Genomic DNA, 11,888 nt, shown 5'->3' on the forward strand with positions numbered 1-11,888 from the left:
CCACCACGCCAGTGAATATAGATAAACAAGCACTGAAATAATTAACAATTTGCATTATTATTGAAAAAATGTTCTATTTCTATGGTATTTTATTAGTTTTTGCACAGTTTATGTGTCTATCTGATAATGCATTTTTATTTTTCCAGTTCATTTAGTCAAGTTTCGGAGCAAATAATTCATTATGTATATTTGTTTTATAAATCAAAAATACAACACAAATTACAAAATTACATATTACAAAAATGTGAACTTTGCAATATAACACAGTCCTCAGATCTGATCATTTATAGATTATGTTAAATTATTTTTATGTCCTTTTATGAATGTTAAACGTATCAAGGACATGGAGAGCACTGACAATTGCCATGCACTTTGATAGCTGTCAACAACGTAACATGTAACACCTAAAAAGAAATGTAAAATATTTAAAAACAGTAATTTTAAAGTTTTTTTAAAAGTATATATACACGAAAGAACAAGTTAAGGAGGTCCCAGTGAATGCAATAACTCTCTTGATTCGTGCTTGTGCTTTATGACGTCATCCAGACCCCTTGACTAGACTGATCTCTGTATTAGATTACCAGGTATCCATCTATATTACTATTTATTAACTTTTTAAAAGGGTACTTCTGTATTCACTGATATCATGCTGCTGAAGTCATGTTTTGTTACAGGTGCAATACAATCTGTAAAAAAGAGGGAAAAAAGCAATTTGCTTAATGCTGGGTACTCCTAACAGTGAGCCAAACTTTACAATTTGCAAAATTCCCTAACCAAACAGCATTTAAATTCTGAATGATCTAAGCTCATACTTAACAAAAATTATACTTTGTTGAGTTAATGGAATATAGCTGTACTTCAGCAGAATAAAATATTGTGCATTGCATGGTATAAAATGTCTGTCCTCATAAAACAGTATATCATCTGACTTATCATGAACGATGCCATAGAAATTTGCTAGTAATATATTAAAAAGCTATATTAAAGGCATGTGCTGAAAATTCGATCAGGGTGGGGTGCGCACTGCACTTGCCTGTTAGTGTTGTCTCAAGCAGCATATAATATTCGTGCTGCTTGCTGATTATCATGACTCAGGCGTGTAGTCAGCACGACCCACACTATTCGATGGCTGCATGCCTGTTTGGGGACTCTGACGCCACTTAAAGGCGGCCAGCACCTCTTAAAGCTAAGTTGCACTCTGAGTGCAGCACCTACAGCCTCACTACTCACAATACTGCCCACTCCCCTGCTTCCCTTCATTCTCCTACAAGCACTGCACCACATTTCACTACACCTCCCTCTCATCTTATTCACACACTCATCACTATTGCAACCCTCAGTTGCCCACACCTCGCATCTTATGCACTGCATACCAGCTATTCCACCCTTTATAGGCTCATTCTCTAAACACCTCACAAGATTGTCACTAACACACTGCCTTCTTTCTTGCAGGAGAAGGTCTTGAGACAGGAAGCTGTCACCGGAGGAAGCCAAGCAAGCTTGCACCCCCTCCCACCCTTGAAAAAAATATGCTAACCCGGGGGTGGAGAGTCATGGCTGTGACAACTGGCAACACTAAAGGACACCATTAAGGGTTTCTTTACACCTTATCCTCTTTTTCCCTTATTACTTCTATCACACACTACACATCCTGCATGACAAACTGCAAATGCTTTTACCAGCCACTTCTCTCTGCTCTCGCTTTAAACTAAAACCAACCCTTGTCCCTCTCTTTCATTTCAGGTGCTAAAAATGTGGATGCCTCTCTGCCAGTGGAGAAAGAAGAGACCAGCCTTTCTGAAGATGCAGCTTCACTCAATCACACTGGCATCAGCTCAGATACTGGCACCGCGTGTACTTCAGAGGTAGTCTAGAGGAGGTGTCTTCATGTGGTGAATCGCACCGGCCGTAAGTGTGCAGGAGCTAGGGCTAGGAGGATCGTACACCATAGGTGCCAGCTCACCAGAGTGCAAAATCGCATTCTAACTCTGCTGCAGAGGACTCAAATGCTGACTTTGAGGACCCAGCCTACCAAAAAAGGCTGATGGTCTTCACCAGGAAATGCCAGGTGGGCTGGGCATCCTGCCAGCAAGCTTACAGACAATGACACAGAGCATGGAGGAGTCCAGCTCCAACTTGTGTCAAGGCCTTGCGCAGAGCATGAAGACTATTCTGTCCAACGTGGACCGAGCGATCAGCTCCATCAACACAACAGTGGAGCCTCTCCTGACAACTCTCATAGCTGCCATGGAAGCACAGTTGGCTGCTATTTTGGTTTGGGGGGCACAGTTGACAGGAGCCTCCACATTATGTCACTCCTGCACTCTGTTCTCAAGCAGAGCTGTAAGAGTGCTGAGGTGCAGTCCCAGGAGAGTGGCCTTGGCTCCATGGCAGAAGTACTTACTGTCCTCTCTCTGGACAACAGCATGCCTACTCCCCTACCACCCACTCCAACAGTGCCCTTGTTAGTGCCACACCACCAGCTGGGCCTGACTGCTCCAGCCCAGGCTGAGATACTGCAGTCTGCTGCCAGGGCCACAGCTGCTTGAAGTAACCCATCACAGCCCTTTGAATTGTCCTCAATGGAAGGTCAGAAGTCTTCCACTTCCCAAGCTGTAGTCACTGGGGAAACAGTACAGGAGCAATAGGATAGATAAATAAGCAAACAATATATGCACAAAGGGCATAATTATTGATTCATAATTATTTCCGTTCATTGTTAGATAGAGATGGAATTGAGTTGTTTGATAACTTTGGTTTAGGTGAAGTACTCTTCGATGAGCTGATCTCTTAGCAGCTAGGGTCATTGGTAGTCAATGCCTCTCCCGGTCTTCCTCCCCCTCATTCTCCTTCTGCTCCTTCTGCACTTCTTGCCCAGGTGGTGGTAAGGGCTGGTCCCTCATGAGGGCAAAGTTATGGAGCATGCAGCAGATGACCACAAATCTGGATACCCTCTTGGGTGTACTGCAAAGCTCCTCCAAAATGGTCCAGGCAGCGGAAGCTTTGCTTGAGCACAATGATTGTTTGTTCGATCACATTTCTTGTGGCGTCATAGCCCTCATTGTAGGCCAGCTCTGTAACTGTGCCCAGGTTCCTGACAGGACTCATGAACCCTGTCCAGAGAGGATGTCCCTTGTCACCCAGTAGACTGCCTGTAATTTGACTTGTTTGAATAAAGGTGGCACAGAGGACATGCAGGATGAATAAGTCATGACTGCTGCCAGGATACCGGGGACAGACCTGCATGATTGCTGTATAGACGGGCAGCTAAGCCGCCCGCCAAAAGCTGGCGGGGTCCTTCTTTAAATATGCAGACCAGGATCCAATGATGTCACCAGGCTCTGATTGCGACTTTAACTGAGGCCTGAGCGGGGAACTTTCCCACCAGGTTGAAGAGAGTCGGGATCTTCCAGGTAGATGAAGAGGCCTAAGCAGGTAAGCTTTTTACTTTCCTTTGTGGGGCCAGGAGGAACAGGAGTGTTCCTCTGGACCCCACAAAGGAAAGTCACAACCTCCCCTGTAGCAGACATTGTTCTCTTCCCTCCCGCTAGACCCTCCCGGATCCCCCTTCCCCACACCTACATTCATGACAGTGACTGGCTATGCTTCACCTAAATTTCCAGAAGTTGGTAGCTGCTTCCCACCCATTTCCAGCCCTTTCTCAGCAGGAAGTGAAGTGGTGGCATGTTAATGAGGCCCGGAAGTTAAAATAGCCCTGGTCACAAGTTCAAATTTTGTCCAGCAAGTACATTTTGCACTCACCCCTTGCCCTGCCCGGAATTGACCCCTTTGTTAATGATGCAGTACAACTTTAACCTGTTAGGTGTTTGAGTTATAATCCAAAACTGATGAGCATATTACAATTTGCAAAGTATCCTGTCGAATTACATTCTAGGTGACCACAGGCTGTGTTTACTTGCAGCAATTAAACTTTCTAGCATTAAAAGGTCAGGCAAACTTAAACACAGCATAATTTTAATAGTAGAGTAACACATTGTGCACTACATATCAATATTATTCGCAAACACTGTAACATCCAATTTATCATGAACAATGCCACTGGGCGTGTGTGTTTGTGTCCATTACAAATACAAACTCATGTGTTATACTTAAAAGAAATTTAAAAGAGCTAGTCTAACTTGAGTATTGACCTGGGCATCTGCTAAGACCATTCAGCCCTTTATAGATCTGAGTGAGTCACAGGAAATACTTTCTAATTGACATCAGGTGTCATATTCAAAAAGAAAGAAAAGTAGTCTGAACTGTAGTTGACCAGCGAGCAATCAGCTTGAAATTAATTTCAAAAGTGCAGTGCAATTATACCTTACAGCCTTAGAGGGAGACATGCTGCTTATCTTTAGTTACACAAAGCTGCACTTTAACAGCAGAATAATACAATGCGTGTTACATTGTATAATGTTCCTGTCTTTTTGATCAATTCCACATGAGATCCACTGGTATATATTTGCATGCCCGTCACACTTCATACATCACTCTTCAATGTGTCAAAAGTATAAATGAAAGATTTTATAAATGGTCATCTCACACTCCTTTCTCCTGACTTGGAGCCAGGAATTTATACGTGCTTGTTAAACTACAAAATTCCCTTGCCAACAGCAATTAATTTCTAATTAATAGATGCCTCCTTATGACAAGCAGACTTTGAAGTCTAAATGTTCAGGTCAGGTTACACAACTGGACCTTAGCAACAGAATAATCTATGAAGTAACTCCATGGCATGTATCCTGTCATACATCAAGTCTCAAGCACCCATTTCCCCTAGCCTCACTGGCCTACATTGGCCCTGGTTCTTCACAGCCACAAATTTAAAATTCTCATCCTCGTGTTTAAATTGCCAAATGACCTCACCCCTCCCTACCTCTGTAACATCCTCCAGTCCTACAACCCCCTGAGCTGTCTGTTCTTCTGACTACAACCTCATGTGAATCTTCCCCCTCCCTTTGCCCCACCATTGACAGCTGTGTATTTAGTCACCTAGGTCTCACTCTCTGGAATTCCCTCCTTAAATCACCCCACCAACTCTCCACGTCCCTCTTCTCCTTCAAGACATTTCTGAAAATCAATGACTTTGACAAAGCTTTTGGTCATTCCTCCTCACCTCTCCTTCTTTGGATCAGCATTCGTTTTACCTCATGCTTCTGTAATACGACATTAAAGGTTCCAGATAAATGGAAGTTGTTCTAGTTCTTGAAATAATGCATTTGTTGTTAAAAAGGATCATATCATTCAACTTACTGTGAGAAATGCCACAGGAGATCTTCGAGTATAAATAATTTGAACCCCTCAATCAGGTTATTTGTCTATAAATTATTTATTCTTTTTTCTCTTTATACTATTTTATTTCATAATTATATACTTCTATTGTACAGTTCATATATGATGTCACATGACCATTTTTTTGCAATCATGTGAATTAGCATTGCTTTCTTTTCATATTTTTGTTTTCAAAACACATCAGTATGTGATATCATCTGGGTACATGATGTCGAAAAAGTTAACAAAAACATAATTTGCAAGCAAAGGCTTGCAGATTATGTACTTATGTGTTCTTGAATCATTCATGAGTTTTATTTTCAAAAGGCCATCATCTTTTTTTGTGGATGTACTTTTAAAGTAAGGTTAACCTCTACATAGCTCCAATTTATTGTCAATCAGGACCCACACGTTGCTCATTTTCCATACTCATTAAATGACTCCCATTTGTAGCTATTTTATTCTCCCCTTTATCATGCATCATTCTTCAGTGGATGGATAGATGACATCTTCTCAAGTCTTTGCCAATGCTTTCAGTGATTGACCGCCAGAAACCGGCCCAAGAGTGGGTCCATATGACTTGTCTTCTGATATCCCCTGCCGCCACCCTCCTTCCCAGCCACCCCCACCCCACCCCCGGGCCCCTTCAAGTAACCAGCTAGCCTGCATATGCCAAATCCTGACATCTCCGCTGATATTGGAATGTCCCCATGTGCCGAATCATGGTCTCTATGGTATATCATGTTGATTCACCAATATATTGCGCCATTCATTGAACTGCTATATGGTTTTCAAAATGGAGTCAAATTCTAATGAAGCACAAAGCATTGTGGAGCATCAAAAAAATTTGTCTTAATTTTGGTTCGTCCTATTTAGGTTTGAGGTGTGCTACTGACTAGGTACTGACTTGCATGCAACATTAGAGGAGGTGCATTGAATATCATGATTTGAGATTCTGTGGCTATTTTTTCCACAAATAGGACCCAGACATAAACTGTAGTGAAATGTCAAAAAGTGGTTAGTTGCTCCAGAAAGTCCCATGCTGAGTTGTCAATTCAATGACAGTCAAGAAATAAAAGCAGAAAATTCTGGAAACACTCAGCAGGTCAGGCAACATCTGTGGAGAAAGGAAAAAGATTAGGTTAATGTTTCAGGTCTATGACCCTTTGTCAGAATCGATAGATTCTTGTGCCTCTTGTCCATTCTCCCCTCCCTTTGCCTTACCATTGGTGGCAGTATCTAGGCCCCATGCTCTAGAATTCCCTCCCTAAATCCCTCCACCTCTCTCTCCTCCTTTAAGAATGCCTTCAAAACCCACCTCTTTGACCAAGCTTTTGATCATCCCTTCTAATAGTTCCTTCTTTGGCTCAGCAATCATTTTTTGATTATGCTTCCCTGAAGTCTTTTGGGCTGTTTTCTTACATTAAAAGCACTGTATATGATAGTTGTTGGTGGCTGAGATCAGGAACTTATAGTCTACAGAATCATAGATGCACCTGAACTACCGTCCTCTCTGAAATGTACCCCAACTGACAGGGAAGGACAAACAGGTCACTCTCCAGTACCACTTCTCTGCCAGCCACCAGTCAGTAAATGGAATGTTGGGAATTTTTTACTGGGAAGACAGGACACCAATCACACTCTAAGAAAGATTTGCATCAACTATCTCAGTGCACCTGCCAATGTACACTCATTCACAAAAGCCCTCTTATATACATTAATGTTTTCTCACTGAGTGAAGTAAGAACACAACAACAACTTGAATTTATAGAGCGCCTTTAATGTAGTAAAACGTCCCAAGATGCTTGACAGGAGCATTGTCAAACAAAATTTGACACCGAGCCACGTAAGGAGATATTAGGACAGGTGACCAAAAGCTTGGTCAAAGAGGTAAGTGTTAAGGAATGCCTTAAAGGAGGAGAGAGAGGTGGAGAGGCTTAGGGAGGAATTCTAGAGCTTAGGGCCTAGGCAGCTGAAGGCACGGCGACCGATGGTGGAGCGATTCAAATCGGGGATGCGCAAAAGGCAAGAATTGGAGGAGCGCAGAGATCTCGGAAGGCTTTTTTAAAATTCGTTCAAGGGATATGGGCGTCGCTGGCAAGGCCAGCATTTATTGCCCATCCCTAATTGCCCTTGAGAAGATGGTGGTGAGCCACCCTCTTGAACCGCTGCAGTCTGTGTGGTGAAGGTTCTCCCACAGTGCTTTTAGGTAGGGAGTTCCAGGAGTTTGACCCAGCAACGATGAAGGAACGGTGATATATTTCCAAATTGGGATGGTGTGTGACTTGGAGGGGAACGTACAGGTGGTGTTGTTCCCATATGCCCGCTGTCCTTGTCCTAGGTGGTAGAGGTCGCGAGTTTGGGAGGTGCTGTCGAAGAAGCCTTGGCGAGTTGCTGCATTGCGTCCCGTGGATTGTGCACACTGTAGCCACGGTACGCCAATGGTGAAGGGAGTGAATGTTTAGGATGGTGGATGGGGTACCAATCAAGCAGGCTGCTTTGTCCTGGATGGTGTCAAGCTTCTTGAGTGTTGTTGGAGCTGCACTCATCTAGGCAAGCGGAAAGTATTCCATCACACTCCTGACTTGTGCCTTGTAGATGGTGGAAAGGCTTTGGGGAGTCAGGAGGTGAGTCACTCGCCGCAGAATACCCAGCCTCTGACCTGCTCTTGTAGCCACAGTATGTATGTGGCTGGTCCAGTTACGTTTCTGGTCAGTGGTGACCCCCAGGATGTTAATGGTGGGGGATTCGGCGATGGTAGTGCCGTTGAATGTCAAGGGGAGGTGGTTAGACTCTCTCTTGTTGGAGATGGTCATTGCCTGGCACTTGTCTGGTGCGAATGTTACTTGCCACTTATCAGCCCAAGCCTGGATGTTGTTCAGGTCTTGCTGCATGCGGACTGCTTCATTATCTGAGGGGTTGCTAATGGAACTGAACACTGTGCAATCATCAGCGAACATCCCCAATTCTGACCTTATGATGGAGGGGAGGTCATTGATGAAGCAGCTGAAGATGGTTGGGCCTAGGACACTGCCCTGAGGAACTCCTGCTGCAATGTCCTAGGGCTGAGATAATTGATCTCCAACAACCACCACCATCTTTCTTTGTGCTAGGTATAACTCTAGCCACTGGAGAGTTTTCCCCCTGATTCCCATTGACTTCAATTTTACTAGGGCTCCTTGGTGACACACTCGGTCAAATGCTGCCTTGATGTCAAGGGCAGTCACTCTCACCTCACCTTTGGAATTCAGCTCTTTTGTCCATGTTTGGACCAAGGCTGTAATGAGGTCTGGAACCCAAACTGAGCATCGGTGAGCAGGTTATTGGTGAGTAAGTGCTGCTTGATAGCACTGTCGATGACACCTTCCATCACTTTGCTGATGATTGAGGGTAGACTGATGGGGTGATAATTGGCCGGATTGGATTTGTCCTGCTTTTTGTGGACAGGACATACCTGAGCAATTTTCCACCTTGTCGGGTAGATGCCAGTGTTGTAGCTGTCCTGGAACAGTTTGGCTAGAGGCGCGGCTAGTTCTGGAGCACAAGTCTTCAGCACTATAGCTGGGATGTTGTTGGGGCCCATAGCTTTTGTTGTATCCAGTGCACTCAGCAATTTCTTGATGTCACGTGGAGTGAGTCGAATTGGCTGAAGGCTGGTTTCTGTGATGATGGGGATATCGGGAGGAGGCCAATATGGTTGCAAATTCTTCAGCCTTGTCTTTCGCACTCACGTGCTGGTCTCTGCCATCATTGAGGATGGGGATGTTCACAGAGCCTCCTCCTCCCATTAGTTGTTTAATTGTCCACCACCATTCACGACTGGATGTGGCAGGACTGCAGAGCTTTGATCTGATCCATTGGTTGTGGAATCGCTTAGCTCTGTCTATAGCATGTTGCTTCTGCTGTTTAGCATGCATGTAGTCCTGTGTTGTAGCTTCACCAGGTTGGCACCTCATTTTTAGGTACGCCTGATGCTGCTCCTGGCATGCTCTTCTACACTCCTCATTGAACCAGGGTTGATCCCCTGGCTTGTTGGCAATGGTAGAGTGAGGAATATGCCAGGCCATGAGGTTGTAAGGCTGGAAGAGGTTATAGAGATAGGGAGGGGAGAGGCCATGGAGGGATTTGAAAACAAGGATGAAAATTTTAAACTTCCTGGACCGGGAGCTAATGTAGGTCAGCAAGCACAGGGTTGATGGGTGTACAGGACTTGGTGTGAGTTAGGATATGGGCAGCAGAATTTTTGATGAGTTCAAGTTTATGGAAGGTGGAAGATGGGAGGCCGGCCAGGAGAGTTTTAGAATAGTCAAGTCCAGAGGTAACAAAGGCATGGATAAGGGTTTCAGCAACAGATAAGCTGAGGCAGGGGCGGAGACGGGTGATGTAACGGAGGTGAAAGTGGGCAGTCTGGTGATCAAGCAGATATGTGGTCGGAAGCTCATCTTAGGGTCAAGTAGGACGGCAAGGTTGCAAATGGTCTGGTTCAGCCTCAGACAGTGACCAGGGAGAGGGATGGAGTCGATGGCCGGGGAATAGAATTTGTGACGAGGACTGAAGACAATGGCTTCGGTCTTCCCAATATTTAGTTGGAGGAAATTTCTGCTCGTCCAGTACTGGATGTCGGACAAGCAGCATGACAAATCAGAGACAGTGGAGGGGTCAAAAGAGGTGGTGGTGAGGTAGAGCTGGGTGGTGTCAACATACATGTGGAACCTGATGTGTTTTCAGATGATGTCGCCGAGGGGCAGCATATAGATCGGAAATAGGAGGGGGGGGGAGGCAAGGATAGATCCTTGGGGGATTCCAGAGGTATCGGTGTGAGGTGAAAAGCCAACACTGAGGTGTAGAAAGCTGTGAACCCTATATATGTTACTGCACTCCAAATGTAATTCATAGTGTGAAGTGCTTTGAGACATTTTGATGAGGGACCATAGAAAAGCAAGTATTATTCTGACAAGATGTGCATATTCTTATGATATTTAATTGATCTGATAAGACTTGTAAACAATTTTACAACACCAAGTTATAGTCCAGCAATTTTATTTTAAATTCACAAGCTTTCGGAGGCTTCCTCCTTCCTCAGGTAAATGTTCAGCCTGAACATTTACATGAGAAAGGAGGAAGCCTCCTTTCTCATGTAAATGTTGAAACATTTTGAAAGATCTTGAAAAATGTTGAAAGATCTTGAAACATTTGCCTGAGGAAGGAGAAAATCTCCGAAAGCTTGTGAATTTAAAATAAAATTGCTGGACTATAACTTGGTGTTGTAAAATTGTTTACTATTATTAATCCAGGTGGCATGTCAGTAATGACACAATGACTCAATAGATATACAGTCGTGAGTCAAGCACACAATAACCACACTATTTTATCAGTGTATGTAAATTCTTTAACTCACTCTGTATGAATCAAATTGAAAATAGCCAGAGAAAATCATTGAAAACAATTTCTAAAATCTTGGATTTGTGCAGCTAGTTGATTCTTATATGATTGTTTAACTTTTTTTCTGTTTGTTTTTCTCTTTTCTGACTTTTTGGGGTCACACACTTCAAATGATTAATAGAGAACACATAATCTGTTTCCACCTTTCTGATTTTGCTGTTCTTGAACTGCCCATTTGGTAATGACGATTTTCCCTTTATCCCCGGGTTGCTCCTTACAGCTCCCTCCAGTGGTGCAATGGAGATCAGGAACTCAGTAGAATAGCAGACTGATCTTGCAATCTACCAGCCACCAGCATTTAAATTTTAACTGGTGATTTGATGAAGGACGTCAGTTTAATGTATCTGAAATCCAGTACCTCAACAGTATTTTGTAATTAGATCAAGTCGATCAATATATCTTAATCTGATTTCGGTATATTATCAGGCATAAATAACATTATTACATTTAAGACAGATTAGCAAAAAGATTTTTTTTAAATCTCTGGCTCTATCAATGTAATAGCATGTCACATAGCTGTGTAGATATGCAAGCAGCATTCTGTATAATTTGAAATTAAAAGTATTTAATGTGAACTATGACTTCAACTAGAGCTGTGAATTCTTACTTTGTTGAGGTTATGCTCCAACATCGCCCTGCCAACGCCTGCTGCCAATTACTCTGCAGCTCCTATCTTTCTCGTGATTTCCCATTTCTCCTAATCCCTAAATGTGAAAACTTCAGTACTGTATAAATGCAATGTAAAAAAACATTAGACCTGGGGTGATTGAATGAAGCAACCTGCTGTTGTAGGCAAATAATAGATATTTTGGAGTTCGCAGGGAAGGTTTCATTTTTTATTTCGTTTCTTACAGCTGACAGCATAATATCACGGTGGACACCAAATCAGTGCTCTTCATGTAATTAACAAAATTAAAGCACTCCGCACAGATATAATTTATTCTATAAAGCGACGGCGCATTGCAAAAATACCAGCTGAGCTTTTTCTGCATTGTTTCAGAGCCTACATTGCAGTGGTATTTGCATTCAAACACTTTTTTTTGTCGGTTTTGAGGTGATATTTCTAATTGTGAGGACCACTTTAAGGAATTTGCGACGATTATGTCATGGAAAATCCAGCAATTGATTTCGGATGCGCTGTTGGCGGCTGGGAATCCCGAAATATTCAAGCT

Source organism: Heptranchias perlo, chromosome 14 (genome assembly GCF_035084215.1).
Source record: "Heptranchias perlo isolate sHepPer1 chromosome 14, sHepPer1.hap1, whole genome shotgun sequence".
Lineage (NCBI taxonomy): Eukaryota > Metazoa > Chordata > Chondrichthyes > Hexanchiformes > Hexanchidae > Heptranchias > Heptranchias perlo.